At 36.0% G+C, this 18,601-nt stretch overlaps 1 long non-coding RNA gene across 1 annotated transcript; it reads right to left on the bottom strand.

Moving 5' to 3' along the window:
- Positions 1–5,880: 5,880 nt before the first annotated feature.
- LOC143690136 (uncharacterized) lies at positions 5,881–17,677 on the bottom strand. The gene is made up of 4 exons (XR_013179002.1): positions 17,611–17,677; positions 8,647–8,671; positions 7,639–7,811; positions 5,881–6,045 (listed from the first exon to the last, which is right to left on the bottom strand). It is a non-coding gene; the product is annotated as an uncharacterized LOC143690136 (long non-coding RNA).
- Positions 17,678–18,601: the final 924 nt, after the last annotated feature.

Raw genomic sequence — 18,601 nt, 5'->3', positions numbered from 1 at the left:
TTCATCTTTCCATTCTATTTGTATTTACATCTATCCCACAAATTAAGGAAATATTTCTGGAGTATTTACTATGTCAAGGAACTGCTCTAAGGTGCTGGTGGGTGCATAACAGAAAGCAAAGCAGAAGCAAGGAAGAAGGGAGGGAGGGAGAGAGGGAGAGAGGGAGGGAGGAAGGAAGGAAGGGAGGGAGGGAGGAAGGAAGGAAGGGAGGGAGGGAGGAAGGAAGGAAGGAAGGAAGGAAGGAAGACGACCTGCACTTAGGGAGTTTACATTTTGGTACACATGATTTTATTAGGTTGAACAATATAAATTTGCTGTATTACAGGTTAAAAACAGCCAAATAAAGAATTTATTAGCCCTGTAAGATCTCACATCTCTGACGTAGAGGAATGAGCCCCTGATTCATATTTATTAGACTTTAAGTCTCTATTCTCCATTTTAATTAGAGAATAAATCAGCTGCATATCAATGATGTTTCAATATTTTTGAGAATGACCATATCTTTATAATGCAAAATATTGTGGACTCTCACATGATAAAATTTGTAGCTTATTTATCCATTCAATAGACTCCCTTATTTGGAGAAGTAAACTCTGGTCATGTATGTGCAATGTGACATATTATAGTCAACCTAGAACACTTTAAATGCAATGCTATAATACTCTGAAAAGCAACAAACAAAAATGAAATCACCAAAAGACAAAATTTTGATTCCTTGAAGAAAAACAGTATTCTGAACGCAGTGTCAGTTCTTAAAGAACTGGTTTCTTGTATTCATGGTTTCTTGTATGATATCTGGAGTTGAATAGCTTGGGTTGGAATTACGGCCCTGCCATTGTCTGGCTGTATGATGGTGGACAAAAGAATTAACTTTTCCATGCTTTAGTGCCCCCATCCGTAAAGTGGAAATAATGTCACCACCCAAATTCAAGTTTTCTTATAAGGGTTAAAAAAAATGTTTACGTAAAGCACTTAGAATAGTGCTTGGTACATGGTAAGTGCTATACGTTTCACTGTTATTATTATTATTTATTAATACAAGATGAAACCTTTGTTGCTTTGCAAATAATTAATTTATATTAAATGTGTTGTCTTCTTTCCCTCTTCATTTGAATAAGTTAGCCAAGGGAGAGAAAAAACATCTTTCTCAAATGATATTAAATTTCTTAAATAGCTGTGGATTACTAAGTATAAAAGGCTACGCTCAGCAGGCAAAAATCATCTGTGCTGGAAAAGCTGGCATTCAAGCAGGGTCCCAGAGCATAGGTGATTCTGAAGAAGAAAGGAACTATGTTTTTCAATACATGCTAACAAAATTCCAACATGCAAACCTAAGAAGTCAAGTATGTTGGAAGAATTTGATGGGAACAAGGAATTTAAAAATGTCTCTTCATTGCCATCCATCTCCTATGGAAAGAATGACCTATAACATTTATTTATTCAGACATGCATCCAGCAGATGTTCATTGAGAGGCTACTATATACTAGATATTGTTCTAGAATCTGGGCAGCAGTGAACAAAACAGAAACAATGACAAAAGAATTATTTTTTCTTCCTTATTAAAGGAAGATATGCTTATTAGAGAAAAATTATAAAATATGGGAAAAAATGAAATGAGAAATTCCCTGAATCCTACCAACCATAAAAGCATAATTCTTAACTTCGTGGGATATATATTTCTACTTTTCAATCTATTTCTAGTATGTATGAATCCATAGGTACATAATATCCTAAATAATACTACAATGTACACTAAGAATAAAGACTAGGTGGAAAAGGATTTTGGTTTTAGTTTTAGCACACCAAGATTTATTATTTTAGTCAATCAGATCAATAAAACTTTCTGAGCCTTGGTTTGCATATCTCTGAAACATGGACAAATGGAGCTGTTTGGGAGTTTGTCATGAATTGTTAATTTTAATATATAATGTAAAGTAATGTTGCTTTTTAAAATTGATAATATATATTATGTCTTTTCAAAGTGTCCCTAAGTGGGCATCTGAAACAGTCAATATACCATAGGAAGTGTCACCTTTTATTATCTGATGGGGATGACATTATAGGCAGAAAAGTCAAGTTCAGTTTTTCTAACTATCGAAACTTGGCATACTATGCAAGCTAGTGTCCTGAGAATTTGGCAAATCTACCTGAGTAGTCAAACCTTCCTTGTGTATATTACCCATCAACATCAAGTCTTGCTCCTTTCACACAGACTTTTTTTTCCCACCAGAGGATGTTACTTTTTTTTCAAAGCAAGTTAAGAATACTAGTAATGATAATAATTATAATTATAGTAAATAATAGCCATAATATTAACAATGAGCACTTTCTATGTACCAGGCACTGACCTTAGCATTTCACATCATCTTATTTACAGAGTATTTGGAACATTAGTCAAAAGTTGTCGTCTGTCACTGTCTGGGCTTACACTGCAATTGAATTAACATTACCCATTCATGAAATGAATATTTATAGAGGGCCTAATATGTGCCAGAGTTCCATTTGGAAGCTTGATGCTAGATATTCCCACTGTGCCTCACACCTCAGTCATCTTTGGTTCTGCTAAAATGTAAGCTGCTATATTCCTCAATCTTTCACAAATTCTCATCTCCAAATTAATTTGTTTCATTGCTCAGTTTCCTTCGATTGCTACTCTTTCCCCTGTGTATCTTACCTCTTTTATATGGCAAATAAATTACCCTACATTCTTGAACTCTCCAAAGAACTGTCCTTTCTTTTCCAGGCTTAACAGAAACTTGACTGTCCTGCTGGGTAAATCTTGCTCTGTAACCATCTAGAGGGCAGGATATTCACACTGGGATAGGTCACACATCACATGGGTGACACAGCAGGTGGGGGGGCTCACCATTTTCCATAGCATCCTATTACCTTCCTACAACTTTTTTCTTTTTTAATCATCTTCCTTTGGTGATTGTATCATCTGGCTCTATCTAGTGCCCTCACCTCCACATTCCTGAATGATGAGACAGGGACAGTCCTGTGAAGATGTGTGGAGAGAGCATTCCAGGAAGAAGGAACAGTTCCAGGAATGAGCCTGGTATGTTCCAGTAGTCATTGTAACGTATTGAGATTATTATTTTCCTTGAAACAGAAGGGAGGCTTGTATTGGGTAGGACAAAAGTTTAACCTGATTTAAAAAAAAGAGAACTTCAAAAAAAAAAAGGGTACAAAAAATGAAAACCTTTTTAATCTCTCTACATAACTGTTGGGACTGGGAAGCAGGTGCTCTGTTCCCCACGTCAATCAGAGAACCAAGGTTTTGATCTTTCTTTGTCAGTTCGTAGAACATTGTGCTTGTATGTGTGCTTGGGGCAGGGTCAAGACATGTCTGCACTGCAGCCCCAGGAAGGGAAGGAATTTGGAAAAGTTCACACGCATGGTTTTAAGTGCCTAGCCTCAAAACTGAGGTAACCCTCCTACTTGCATTCCACTGATGGGAAGCCATGCTTAACTGCAAAAGGGCTATGAAATGTTGCTAGAAAGTAGGGAGAGATTTTGGGGTCTTATAGAAATCTTTGGCATGCAAGTCCTTGTGCAATTTTTATCCTAGGAAGTAAAAGGCTCTGTTCTAGTTTATCTGTGAAAATAGAGTGTAGAGAGATAAAATAGAGGTAGGGAAACCAGATACAAATTTGCTTCAATTGTCTATGTGAGAGATGATGTTGTTTTGGACACCAGTGATAGCTGACATTTGTCCCTGTGCTGGTTTGAAACGATGTACGTGCTTTAGAAGAGCCATGTTTTAATCCTAATCCCATTTTGTAAAGGCAGCTGTTTCTTCTAATCCCTATTCAGTATTGTATGTTTGAAACTGTAATTAGATCATTTCTCTGGAGATGTGATTTAATCAAGAGTGGGTGTTAAACTGGATTAGGTAGAAGCATGTCTCTACCCATTTGGGTGGGTGTTAATTAGTTTAATGGAATCCTATAAAAGAGGAAACATTTTGCAGAGAGATTCAGAGAGAGCAGTGCAGAACACTATAGCCACAAGAAGTGAAGTCCACCAGCCAGCGATCTTTGGAGATGAAGAAGGAAAATGCCTCCCAGGGAGTTTCATGAAACAGGAAACCAGGAGAAAAAGCTAGCAGATGATGCCATGTTCACCACATGCCCTTCCAGCTGAGAGAGAAACCCTGACCATGTTCACCATGTGCCTTTCCAGATGAGAGAGAAACTCTGTATTTGCCATGTGTCCTTCCACTTGAGAGAGAAACCCTGAACTTCATCAGCCTTCTTGAACCAAGGTATCTTTCCCTGGATGCCTTTGATTGGACGTTTCTATAGACTTGTTTTAATTGGGACATTTTCTCGGGCTTAGAACTGTAAACTAGCAACTTACTAAATTCCTCTTTTAAAAAGACATTCCATTCCTGGTATATGGCATTCTGGCAGCTAGCAAACTAGAACAGTCCCCAAAGTGTTATTTTATTAAATTGTAATAGTTGCAAAGAATAATGTCATTATTCTTTTATTCTGCATTACAGTATTAATCATTAATCACTAAAAATAAAATGATGCTGATCAGATTATCCACAGAGCCAGGAAAGAGAAAAAAAAATTTAAATGATGTTAAATTTATTGGGCACTTCCCATATGGCAGATACCTTATAATTTATGTATTATTTATCAAATCATTTAATCCTGGCAGCAATCCTGTAAGGTTAGGTATTTTTTAAAATTCAATTTTGCAGATGAGGAATCTGAGGCTTTAAAAAGTTAAATTTGCCTTTGATCACATAGATTTAAGTTTCAGAGCCGAGTTTCAAACCCATTAGTCTTACTCCAACTACTAACACTTTCAGTTTTATAAGTACATTTAAAATCATATAAGAATCTTATGACAGTGTTCTACATAGGACAAAACTGGAATCATAATTTTATAGTATGTGCTCTGTTGAGTTCTGCCTTATCAAGTGTTTCAAACTCCAGTCACATCTTTCTACCTTTTTCTGGTATTTGCTTTCATTGTGTATGTTCTGTGCTTTTGTCATAACCTCTGATCTCAACCCATATCTGCTCTCCCATATCTGCTCTCCTAGTTATTTACCGTCCTCTAACCACATTTTCCACCCCCCATGGAGCACAGATTCCAGTACACTTGACTCAACGGTGTTTTCACTGACATTAGAGAGGTCATCTTTCTTTCTCATCCTTCAACGGTAATTACTTTACTAATTCTTAATCTCGAATAAATTTCACAGCCCACATTGTACATTCCCTGTCATTCTGCTTGTGCTTGGCTAAAATAAAATCTAGCTCAATTATGTTAACAGAAAAGGTGTTGTCTTTTGCCTACCTGATGCCTTTGTTTGAATTAGAGAAAGGTGTCTCTTCATCAAGACAAGTTACTGTTGTCTGATGGAACAAAATGTATAAAATATACAAATCTATAATGCATGTGATGTAAATGGCATCCTCTAGGATACGGCACCATTGAGAAGGGCACAAACTGTCCAACCATATGCAGTGGTCCTGGCTACAATTGTTTAATATCAGCTTCAATATTGAAAGTGCTTAGCAATGATTTCAGTTATCTTTAGTTAACTCTTTATAATACCGAGAAGGGTGCTAAACACATGGGTTCTTGTGTCAGACTACCTGGATTTGATTTTCAGCTCCAACACCTAGTAGCTGCACGACATTAGTCAAGTCACTTACTTCTCTGAGCCTCAGTTTTATCACCTATAAAATGGGACAATAATGATGTCTATTTCATAAGTTAGTGAATGTAGCACTTAGTTTCTGAGGTAATTCATGTGAGTAAAAGTCAGTGCTCAGGATAGGTTAATGGCTATAATTCATTACATTATTGTTATTATTAATATTTTTATTTTTATTACTATTATTATTTCCACGTTGGCTGCTCTAGATTATTTCTACATTTCCACTTGTCTCTGAAATTTCTTTGAAAGTCACATGCCTTTTCCTCTTCTCTGAAGATACAGGTCATCTCAACTTCCCTCTTCCCCTTGCCGGAATCCACATAGTTTCTCATTTGTCTCTATTTTTTCCTCTTATATCCTAGGAAAGAAAAGCATCCCTCTTGCTTTACCAAAGAAAGATCCTACCTGAGCCTATGTCCCCAATCCTCCTCGCATTTTCTGATATCTGAAATTTATCACCTTATTGATCATTTACTATCCATCTTTTTCTAGCACTTTCATATTTGGTGTTTCCTATCTATGCTTGGGTTTTGCATCCTCAAAAACAAAAACAAAAACAAAACTCCTAAACCTGCTATTCCCATTACTTAAGCAATAGTTGAAAATTAAAGCACAAGCTAAACCAAAACTGATCTCCCTTTCCACTGAAATGTTTCATGTCATGTCAGTAAGTAGAATAGATAAAAGCGGGGCTGAAATTCTATTTGAAGTAGCCTGGCCCACCAGGTTCCCCCCCACCCCAAACCTATTGTGTCTCCCGTGGCACCTTTTGAAACCTGAGACTCCCATGAAGATCTGAAAACTGCTATTTTATTCTACCACCCTGTAACTGTCTTTCCTTCTATTTCCTGTATTGAAAAGCTGACTTTGCTTCTTCTGATACCCATCTGGGCTTTATCTCTTCTATGCTTCATTTTACAATTAGGAAACCTGAGACCAATGGTGTTTAAATGATTTTCCAATTTTGTGGAGTTTAGTAGTAGTTACGCATTTTGCTTTCATGTTCCAGAACCAGTGGTTTTTCACACTGGTCCTTACATGAATTACCTGGAGGACTTCTAAAGGGCACACTATTCCTGGGCATGTTCTAGGAGATTCTGCTTCTGCAGATCTGGGAACTGGCATGATAATCTGCATTTTTACTAGACATTCCAGGAGATTTTAATGTAGTACCTACACATCAGAAAGGTGTACACAATAATTATTTTTTAAAACACAATGTGCCATACGCTGATCTTACTCATTATTTCATCCAATCCTTCCAACAACCTTTCAGGTACAACTACTTTCCCATTTTACAGATGAGGCAACAGAGGCTCAGAGAGGTTAAATAACAAGATCACAGAATAAGTGAGCAAGCTGAAATTGGAATGCTGGCGGTAAGATCCTGGGACAGAACCCATACTTTTAACACTCATGACAAGATTTCCAAACTCAAGTGCATGCAGGTATCAGGCAAGTGACATGACTCTGTGAACCCTGTGGGTATATGACAATAGGGAGAAGCCAGGGAATGTGACAAGCTGGAATGAGGCATCCTGTCGAAAAGGGGAAGCAGCTCCTATTCCAGGAGGTGGCTACTACAGAGGAATGTGGGTTAACATTACCAAATCTTGAATTTTTCAATAGAAGCTGATGACCCCAATTTTTATGCAATCCTCTCCATTTTTAAATGTCAGTAGTTAATCCAGCTCTTTAAGACACTGAGCAGGTCAAATAAAAACAAAATGTGGGAGGCAGCTGCAAGCCATGGGCTATCACTCTGCAACCCCTTCTTGCCATATTATGCCCTGTAGTTTGTCTCCTCTCTCACACTCCCTAGTCACTGACCCCACAGCACTAATCCTACCCTGTGAATAACTTTTTAATAAAAACGTGTTAAATCAAGGAAATCAAAATATAATAAAATATAATATTAAAAGGGCATTTGGAGCTCAGAAATGAAAGTCACCTGAAGAAAGTTCAAAATTATTTTTCTGATCTAGTCTACCTCTTCTTTCTTCTCATATCATTCTCACAACTGCAGTGGTAGCAAGAAAACTCCCCAAAGTGTGGTTGTCTAATCCCAGCATCTAAGGGATGCTGAGGCTGCTCTCCATTAATGTGGAGAACCATTTGCTGACTCTGTAATCAGAAAAGCATACGAATTGAGCATGATTAGGAGTTATTCATTTATTATTAGGACAAAATAGTCTCATTATTTTTTCAGCTTGCAGCATACATCAGGTAGCAAGAGTACAAATACTTATCATTTATTCTTCTGATGAGCCTTAATCTGACTTTGGATTGGTTAATCTTTTAACATTTATCGATCACATTTTAAAACAAATTAATTTCAGTTAAGCAAGGAACTTTCATGAATAGGAAAAAATTGCAAGATATTGATTCTATCTATAGGGTATGTGAATTGCTTTACCTTTAAATGAGTTTATTGATAATCTTCTGACTGAAATATTATCATATATAACACTCATGACTTAGTAAATTTAAAAAGTAGAAAATGATTTAAGTTGCTATCCTACGCAACTTTCTATTTGAATATATAAATACAAAATGAGCTGATAATTTATGTCTATTCAGTTATCTGCTTTTGTAAATCATTGCCATTCTTTAATATTCCATTTAAACCTGTCTCCTTGAGGTTTGTTCAGATTGCTTTCAAGTCAGTGTGATTTTTTTTCTCCCATGAGCTACCACCGATATTGGTTTCTATCTCATAGTTTGTGTAATAGTACTCCTTCTTTTCTGGTTATCTGTAAACACTTCTCCTTTTCCTCACTAGGTGACAAGTTTTTTGAGAGCAGGATTTAAGTGTGATCCAACAAGTCACAAGTGGCCAACGTTCAATAAAAAAATTGACTTGTTTGCATCATTCTACTGATTTACCTACTTTTAATCTACAAGGGGAGCCTGAGTTACTAGATAGATGTAGAGATAACAAAGTTGCTGGTCATCTTACCTCATGCTCCAAAGAGTTTTGTTGCCTAATAAGGAGAGAAAAAGAAGTCAGGTAAGTATGCAGAGGATTTTTTCAGAAAATAGAACAAGAAAAAACGACCTGGGGATCAAGAAGAGATTATCAGAGAAGACAATGATTGAACTTAGTAAAACGGGAGTCAGCTGGAGGATGATGATGATGGAGAGGTGAGATGTTTCAAGAAACAGTCAAGGGGAAAGAGAATGAGGCAATTGAAGAAACAACTAGAGAAAACTGTCCCACAAAAAAGAAAGAAAACAAGGCTAGAGCAGAAGCTGAACTGAAATACTGAGAGTTTGGTTCAAGTGCTAGCTCTTATTGTTTTATTTTATAAAACATAAAATATTGCCTGAAGAATGAAATATTGGCCACATTTTAAAGATCAGAATACTGAAGCTCAGAAAAGATAATGAGCCACAAATCACGCAGGTAATAACTAGTGAAGAAATACAATAGAAAAAACAGTTTTCCCATGTTTCTTGGGTCAAAGGAAAGGTAATTGTTAAATCTGTCAGAAACCAGTTCATCATAAGTCATAAATTATGCACTAAATTTAGTAGTTATCTTGTAGACGATTGGATGTCATTAGAGGATTTTAATTATTTTAGCAATGTCTAGTAGCAATTTTAAGGATTGACTGCAAAAGTTCTGAGACTAGACACAAGGTAGGAGGTCATTGTGATTAATGATCCCAAAATTGCAAAGATCTAAATTAAAGTAAAATAATGGGTGGGGGGGCGCGGTTGGAATAGAGAGAGGTTTGGGAAATACTAAATGTCTATTTGTTAGACACAACCCAAATGAAACTCAGTACTTATCCCAAAACTTTTAGTTTTATAAAGACATGGAAGATACCTATTCCACTTACCAGTATACCCCGAACCCAACATGGTGCCTAGCCTATCAGAGGCCCCTAATAAGTTTGGTGAGTGAATAAATGAATACGATGTAATGTTAAAATTGACTAAGAAAGTTTGGATATTTCAGACAAAGGTTAAACATTTAGTCACATGCTAGATACCAATCTGGCATGATGCTGAAAGTTCTAGGGAATAAGTAGCCAAGAAAGCAATTACCTACTTAAATATGGTGCAAACATGCCCTTGCCAGTGGATAGAGGGCAATGGAGCTGGCAGTTTGACAACAATGTACTTTGTAGGTGAGCGGAACATTTACAGTTTCTCTGTTACTGTTGCAGGAAAAATGTTCTAGTATGTACCACAGGCAGGGCTGCTATTTGCTTCAGAAGCAGCACTCTGACTAAGATCAGGAGAAAGAATCCAGGATATTCAGCATGTATATAAGTAAATTGTCACGCCTGTACCTTTCTGGAGAATTTAATTCCAAAATATTTGCATTAATCTCCACAAATTAGTTCCTAAATAAACCATTTAGCAGTGGTTATTTTCTCCCAACAGGACCTCAGGAATGACTAGGGTGGTTTAAATTATGTATCCGAGACATGTGGCTCTAAGATTTTGCTGTTTTCACAGCAGAAAGAATTTGAAATTATAACCCCCATCCAACTCCCAGCTTGTATTTCTGCTAGGAATATTATGCCTAATATTTTTATACCCATACCTCCTCTGTGGTTTTGCTTGTTTGTTTTTTGTCTTATTTGCACTGCTACATGTTAGAATGTCCATCTTTCTATATGATTGTTAGGGACTTTTTTGAACTTGTGCTAAATTTACACTATAAATGGAATGTTTCTATGAAGGCTGCAAGGCCATTATGGAACTACACATTTAATCAGCATGTCCATTTCTCAGGACATCATTCTAAGAGCTGCATGGCATGAATTATCAATTTGTCTTACCTGGAATCAGCAATTATTGTGAAGTGAAATCATATCACCCATTTATTACTAGTCTTTATAATTGAAGTGTTCAGTGGAATTGTAGTTTTGGGTTTTGTCTTTTTGTTTTAATTTTTAAAGAAAGAACAAAATAACTTGAAAAGTAAACACTAGATTTGCCCGTTTTCATACATTAAACTAATTGTTGAAGATCGCACCTCAAGAGTTATTTTGGGATTTATAAAAAATAAAGTAGTTTATTATGTAACCTTTTAAAATCTTTCCAGTTTAAAAATTTTCAAACTAATGTTTTCTATGGTTGATTTCAGAAGGTATACAGAGAATGCATATTTATCTTACACACACATTTTTAAGTTATATCCAATTCTATTTCCTAAGTTTACTACCTAAATACACATTTAAAAATGCATAGTCCATGTGGTAGATTGAGTCAGGATAAGATTTCTTTGTGGCAAAAAGGCAATAGATGACACCTCTAAAGTTTCATCAAAAAAAAAATGCTAACTGAATAATTATATATCAGGCAAAACTGACTTTCAGAAATGAGGGTGAGATGAAGACATTTCCAAATTAATAAAAGCTGAGGGACTTTGTTATCACTAGATCAGCCCTACAAGAGATGCCAAAGAGAGCTCTGCAGGTTAAAAGGAAAGGACAATAGATAAGAGATCAAAGCCACATGAAGAAATAAAGATCTCTGGTAGGGGTAACAACTTGGGTAAATATAAAGGCCAATGCTATTGTATTTTTGGTTTGTAACACCTCTCTTACTACTATAGGATCTAATAGGCACTGTATACAATGTAATGAGAAATCAGTGGTTTTGGACACATAATGTACAAACGTAATCTGTAACAAGAATTACATAAAGGTGGGGGATGGAGGGGTATAGTAACATTATTTGTGCATACTATTGAAGTTAAGTTGCTACAGAAGCAAAGAAGATTGCTACAGATTTAGGATAAATGTACATATAGCAAAACCCAATAACACATCGTTATAATGATTAAATACCTTAAAGATGATGAGGGAAAAAAGAGAAGCAAGTATATATTTATCGAGTTTGTTAATAAAAGATCAACCTGTTATTTACCATTTCTGGTTCTTTTAATTTGTTCTTGTGGATTCAAATTGCCATCTAATATCATTTCCTTATTCTAATATGGCATTGCTCCCACCGACACCTTTGTGCTATTGTTGTCAATAATTACATATCTGCATGTCATAGCACCAATAATACAATTAGCTATATATTGTTGTTTCATACTAGTTAAGTTAGATTTTTAAATTTGGGTCCGGCAGGGGTCAGGTGTGATACAATGGGAAAACCAAGGACATAATTCTTGAGAAAAAGGTTTGTTACATGCAGGTCCCAGAGAGAGAGAGGGAAGCCACAAGGTGTTGATGGGAAGTATGACTGGCTTGGGTTGTTCAGCCAGTAGGTGGGCAGAGAGGGACCTGTGGGCTTGTTCCTTTATTGTGGTTCAGGGGTGGAGATTAGTAGATTTCCCATGCAAGTCAAGGATTGGTTACTTTAAATGTACAAAAAAAGGGAAAATGACTGGGGGTCTGTGGGCAATAGGGATGGTTAGCCTATCATTTGGCACAGCTTTGGGCTTTGGGTGAGATGAATGGGTGATATCCACAGATGCAGATTTGGACTCTGTGGAGTTTTTGTGCCAGAGTTGGAAAGCTGTTTATTAACTAGGTCAAACGTCAATGTTAAAGCATGTGGTTTAGCCAAAGTAAGATGGATGTGGAGGCAGCATACAAAAATTTTTGATAGTTATGACATTGTTTTGTACAATCGCTTTTCACATAAGTTAAACAAAGAAGTATGCAATTATACTGCCTTTTATAATTACCTTATCTTTTCCAGCACTTTGTTTTAAGTATTACTGTCTGGGTCACTTACTGCAACCTGAAGAATTTCCTTTAATATTTCTTATAAAATGGGGCCTTATAGAAACAATTTATCTGGTTTTGTTTATTGAGGGCATGTCTTTATTACATCTTCATTTTTTGAAAGATAATTTTGCTGATTGTAAGATTCTTGTTGATAATGTTTTGCTTTGATTTTTATTTTGGCAATTTTCGTATGTCATCCAATTGCCTTCTGGTCTCCAATGTTTCTGCAAAGAAGTCAGCTGCAAATCTTCTATATGAGGAGTACTTTTGTTCTTATTGCTTTGAAGATTTTCTCTTTGTCTTTTGCTTTCAACCTTTTTACTATGACGTGTCCTGGTATGGATCTCTGTGCATTTCTCCTTCTTGGAGTTTGGTGATGATCTTGGGTGTGTTGATTCATGCCTTTTCAACAAATTTGAAATTTCCCAGCCATTATAATTTGAATATATTTTCTACTACTTCCTCTCTCTCTTCTTCTAGTACTACCATTTCCCAGATGTTGATATGCTTAGTGATATTCCACATTTTCCTGAGACTCTGTTTACTTTTCTTCATTATTTTTCCCTCTGTTTTCCAGATTGGTTAGTATTTATTAATCAGTATTCAAGGTGACTGATTCTTTATTCTGCCTGCTGAAATACTCTTGGGCCCTGCAACTAAATTTTTGTTCTGGTATAATTTTTACCACAAGTATAACAACTTTCAACTCCACGAATTTTTATTTGGTTATTTTATTTTTGTATCTACCTTTATTTCTTTAAGTAAGGCTTACTTTAATTTTTCAAACATTTATAATAGCTACTTTGAAGTATTTACCTGATTGGTCTGACATTTGGCCCCTCTGAAAAGTAGTTGTGTTGTCTGTTTTTATTGTGTTTTGTTGTTGTTGTTTCCGTGGATAGGTTTTACTTTCCTGTTTTTTTGTATGTTTCATAGTTTTTTTATTAAAAACTGGATATTTTAGAAAATATATTGTGTCAAATCTGGATACTGATCTTCCCCGCTGCACCAGGGTAGTTGCTGTTGGTTACTCGTTGTTTAGTGACTTGACTAGCTTATTTTCACAAAGTCTGTACAGTGTACAACCTTTGATGTTGCTTCCTCAGAGAGCGTAGACTTGGGCTTGTGCAAAAACTGAGATGACAAGGCTCTATTTGGCTGTTTCTTTCCTTGATCTCTTTGTTAACTCTTTATCTCTATTGATATGATACTCAGCTGTTAATCTCCACTAATTACCAGATGATTGCTCTGTTATTTTCAACAATGCCCTGGAGTATAAATTTTTGTATAATCTGATTCAATTAAACTCATCCCCTTTGCAGGTATAATCTTTGAGCCTTGTTCCAATCCAAGGAGGGCTCTTCTTAGCTGTCTCTTTTCCTGGTTAAACTTCCAGTTGGTCTATAGTTCAGCTTGTTGCTCCAGTGGTGCCACTCTTAATTTCTTACCACAAAAATCTCTACTGTTTTAGACAGCACCCTTAGTCTTGAACTTCCCTATTCTCTGTTCTAAATCAAGTTGATTCCCTTGGGGACACTATGGAACTCTTTGTTCTTACCACCTGCCTGTTCCCCTTTGGGAAAAACTTCTGTCACTGCTCTGCAGCTGGGAGTGTGGAGGGGAGAGTTTTGGCTTCACTCTCCTGCTATATGGAAACTTCATTCTATGAGTAAGCTGAAGTGAAAATAATTGGTACTCAGTATCCTTGGCTTTCCATGCCTAGGGTGGAGCTTCCAGATTATGCATAGGAGTTGGGTGGAGGTTACAATTCGTAGACTTCTCAGCTGCTCTTTCTTGGACTAGAGCACTTACAACACAGAGCTGAGGGTGGGTGGGGGACAGAGATGTGGATAAGAAATACTAAATGCTGGTGACCATCAGTTCCCAGGGAAATTCTATCACCCTAGACTGGCTCTACAGGGGATGCTGTATTCTTTGTTGCACTCACTGGGAGTAGAGCTTCCTTATGCTGAAACGAGTTGGTCAAGTGGAAGTTTTTCATAGCTCAGATGCTACAGATTCTCATTGGTCTAACCAAGATTTAGCAGAAATTATTGAATAAAATCTTTTTTTATGTGCCTTATGCCCTTAGAAAAATTTCCTGAGATACTTATTTTTAAATAATTTTCAGCAATTAAAGTTATTTTTCTGGGGGAAAGTCTATGGAGCCCTTCACACTGTAATTCACACTGTAACAGGAATTTGCGTCTGGTATTTATTTTAAAACACAATTCCTATTATGATTCACTCTTACTTAGAATTATTCCATGGTTAGCTTTACTCTTATGATAAATATCAAAATACTTTATGTGACTCAAAAGGTTTTTGATTAACGTATGGTTGGCATTCCACCTCTCTTCCCTCCTTTCCAAAATCCATAAATTTCAAGAGGGACCATGCCTGTTTAGTTCACCATTAAATAGTCTAATAGTGTATTTATAACATAGAAAGTACTCCATAAATAAGCGTTGAGAGTCAGTAATGACTACTACATCTCTACTACTATGCTTGATAACCATTTATCACATATGTCCTTAACATGTGCCAGCTATATTCATTATCCCATTTAATTCTCACTGCATTTTGCAGATTAAAAAATTGGAGACTTAGACACAAAACTCATCTAATGCCAAAGTCTTGCCTTACTTATTTTTGAATCTTCAGCCAAATTGGAATAGGATTTTTGTTAAAAAGAAATGTACCATAACAATTTCTTGGACTTGACTGAACTAATAGTAGAAATAAAAGTCACGGTCTAGATTCAAGATTCTAGAAGAACTAATTCTTCTAAGTAACCTCTTATGGTTCTACAGTGTGATCTTATCATTGTATATTTAACTCATTCACATCCAGGTGAGAAAGTGATTCAATGTGTATTAAGGTTCTCTTCATCCTTGGTGCTCCCATCTCCATCATTTCCTTTATCCACTCTTCCATCACAGGCCTGTTAGCACTCTTATTATTACAAACACTCCAAGAAACTAGGAAAAGCAATGCTGAAAGGAATAGCTTAGTTCATAAGCACTCATCAGTTGTGTGGCACCAGTGTGGAAATATGAAAACTGGTCAGGGGGGCAAAAGTAGTTAAGATATTTTATTACCACCACTTACTATATTTCCAATGATATTTCTATAAATGCAATCAATGAAGCACATTTTTTCTCTCAGAACCACAGTGCAAAATATGGCTTCGAATCACCTGGGGGGAACACAACTCTTGCTTTACTTGTGAAATTCTATGATAAAAATCAAATTAAGCCTGACTATAAGAAATTAGTTTGTTTTCTATTATAGTTACATAACAACATACTGATATATTGAATGTATTCAGGATTATGTTTATGGTTGAACCCTCCATATCATAAGGAAAAAAGCCCTTAACATTATATGCATGTTATCCTGGATTATGAGTACTGTATAATGTTGACATTGCCAGGTAAAAGATGTAAATGTTTACAACTTTTTCCAAAGTTTCCATGAAAACTGGGGTTATAGATGTCAAATTACATTAAAGGGTTCAGGAATATTTGTGTATATATCTATATCTATCTATCTATATCTATATCTATAGATAGATAGATATAGATAGATATAGATATGCATTTTACCTTTGTCCAGTATCACTGTTCATCTGTGTCTGACTTTAACAGTAAATGGCAGTATTAAAATATAGCAAGGTAACATCTATTCACTAATTATAAGTTACTGTCAAAATTTTCTAACTGTACCTATTACTGGTAAATTGTTAGATTTTCTTTAAAGCCAAATGATTAAGAGAGACATTGGTGACCAGAGCTTCTGAAATAGTGGGTAATCATTCCCCAAATTCTCAAAATGTATACCTGAGTCATAATCAGCCTCCTTCAGACAACAAAGAAAATGTCAAATCAAATGAAGCCAATGGATTTTAGTCAGAAGCTAAAGATGATCAAGGCTTATTCCAAGGTATCAGTTATTCAGACACAAGGAATGTGGCATGATTGGTTAAATATTATTATTAAAGCTGCACATAGGTGATATATCATTCATGATTGAGGGCCAGTCAGAAAAGCGGGTGGTTCTGAGTACCATACACCTGCTGGAAATTGGGGTAGGACTCTAAGATGACCAATAAGATCAGATTCTATATGCTTTATGTTCCAGCTGTTCTTTATGCAAACACATGGACAGCTGTACGGAAAGCTCTCAGTTATTAAGGAGGGTACAGAGGCACCAGGGCAGAAATGAGGGGCAGAGATGGGAAGTGTGGGAACACCTCCACTCCTTGACTCGTGTTTCGCAGAAATGATTGGTTGCTTTTGGGGATGACAGGGTTAGAATCCAGTTTCCACAGAATCCACAGTCCTCAGTTTCTGGAGTAGGAGAAAGTCCTTTGAGAAGCAGGAGACATATTCTTATCTCAGATAACTCTATTAGTGAACAGTGATGATACTTTGGCATGCGCGCTTTCCCTTCAGAGTGTAACAATCTTGAAAATTATATCCAAGTGATGTGTGTATTAAAGGTACCCATTGAGTACCACTTTTATTGGTGACCTCACTGAATAATGAGTTAAGGTGGAATCAGATATAGGTAGGAAGGTGCCCATTATTTGACGATATTTTTGGCAATAAAAAATGTTTAGGGAGCATCAAAATGGCACATATATCCATTTATTGATCTTAGGCAAGTTCTTTGATTCTTCCCGGCTTTGGTCTTGTTAACTAAAAATTGAAGTAGTGGGGTTAAATTATCGCTATAGTCCCCTTGTAATAGATTGTGGAACAAAAATAGTTTTAAAGTAAACAAAAAACTTGATCGCACATGTTCTTTAAAGACTACTTTCTGTGGACCAATCCTAATGGACAAGGTGTCTTTACTGCCACAGGAAATGTATTATTCTTAATAGCAATATTATTAACAACAATTAAATCTAAAGGGGTAGAGCTTGAACTCTAATGCAACTTTGACTAATTAGCTGACATATAAGATTTGAAGTTAAGGCATCATTGCAGTTTAGCTAGCTTGAGTACTTTATCAGTATTTCCTCAGTGATTCTTTATGTTCACAAGTACAGAACATCATAAAGAATCCTGGTCAACTCAAAAATGTCCGTTGATCAATGTTGAGAGCCCAGAACACATAGTACATGCATTTTAAATTTAATTCTCACAATACCTCTATGAGGTTGGCTCTATACAAATAAGATGGCTGAAAGTTTGAGAAGTTCGGTAACTTACCCAAGGTTACCAGCTATAATTTGTGGTTCTCTGTCAAAACTCAGGGCTCACTAAACTGAGTAAGTCTGTAAAACATAGAGAAGAAATCAAGTTTGATATATATGTTTTTCCCTGTGATATGAATAAGACATATAGCTTTATTTTGACATTTCTTTTATATTGTTGTAAACTGAATTGAACATTCTTAAATTTCCTATTTCTTCTTAGCTTGGATTATTCCCTGTTACCCAATTTGGCAAATCTTAAAGTTATCGAAGTTATAATGCATCTGTTAAATCCTATATTTATTTGCAACAAACACTTGACATTCTTATGGTGTAATAGGCAAAGTTTCTTATAATTGATGTGTTGTGCTCTAAAATTTGCACCTAATCTGCAAAACAAGAAAATAGGTTGCTTTATTAGAAAAGGGAGACTATTAATTTTAGGAGGAAAGAGAAATCATTAAGACTAAAATGCGCACATCAAGGTGAATGCTGTCATCCTGTACCCTCGAGGCATCAAAAGTCACACTGTTGTATCAAAGATAAATTTATCTGCAGGCCATGCACGTTGCAGTACTCCCTAGGAATTTCCCCTTATAGAATTCCAAAAGTCAGTGAATATCACCTGCAATGCTTCTTTTATGTATTATATATTTATATGCACACCCCTTTATATTTTAACTTCAAACATCTTTTAGACACATACAGAAATGCCTGAGCTCAATTGCAGGTGATCCAGAGCTCATGGAAACACATTAAGTCTTTACTGGAAGAATTCAACAATTGTTCTACTCCTTGTATAACACATACAGCTGTGTGGTTACAGGAATTTGGAGGATTATGATTACATTTACACAATGATTTCTAGGGCATTCAGAATTCCTATGAGGGAGAACAGGTAGAAGGATTTCTTAAAGCCACAAATTAAAGAAGGGTGCTTTGAGGAAATTGAGGCAGGGAGCAGATGGTGTTATACAATGCTAAAAAGTAAGTTTAATATTGGAAGA

This window comes from Tamandua tetradactyla, chromosome 7, assembly GCF_023851605.1.
Source record: "Tamandua tetradactyla isolate mTamTet1 chromosome 7, mTamTet1.pri, whole genome shotgun sequence".
In the NCBI taxonomy this organism is placed as follows: Eukaryota; Metazoa; Chordata; class Mammalia; order Pilosa; family Myrmecophagidae; genus Tamandua; species Tamandua tetradactyla.
This window is presented reverse-complemented; position numbering and strand designations above follow the sequence as displayed.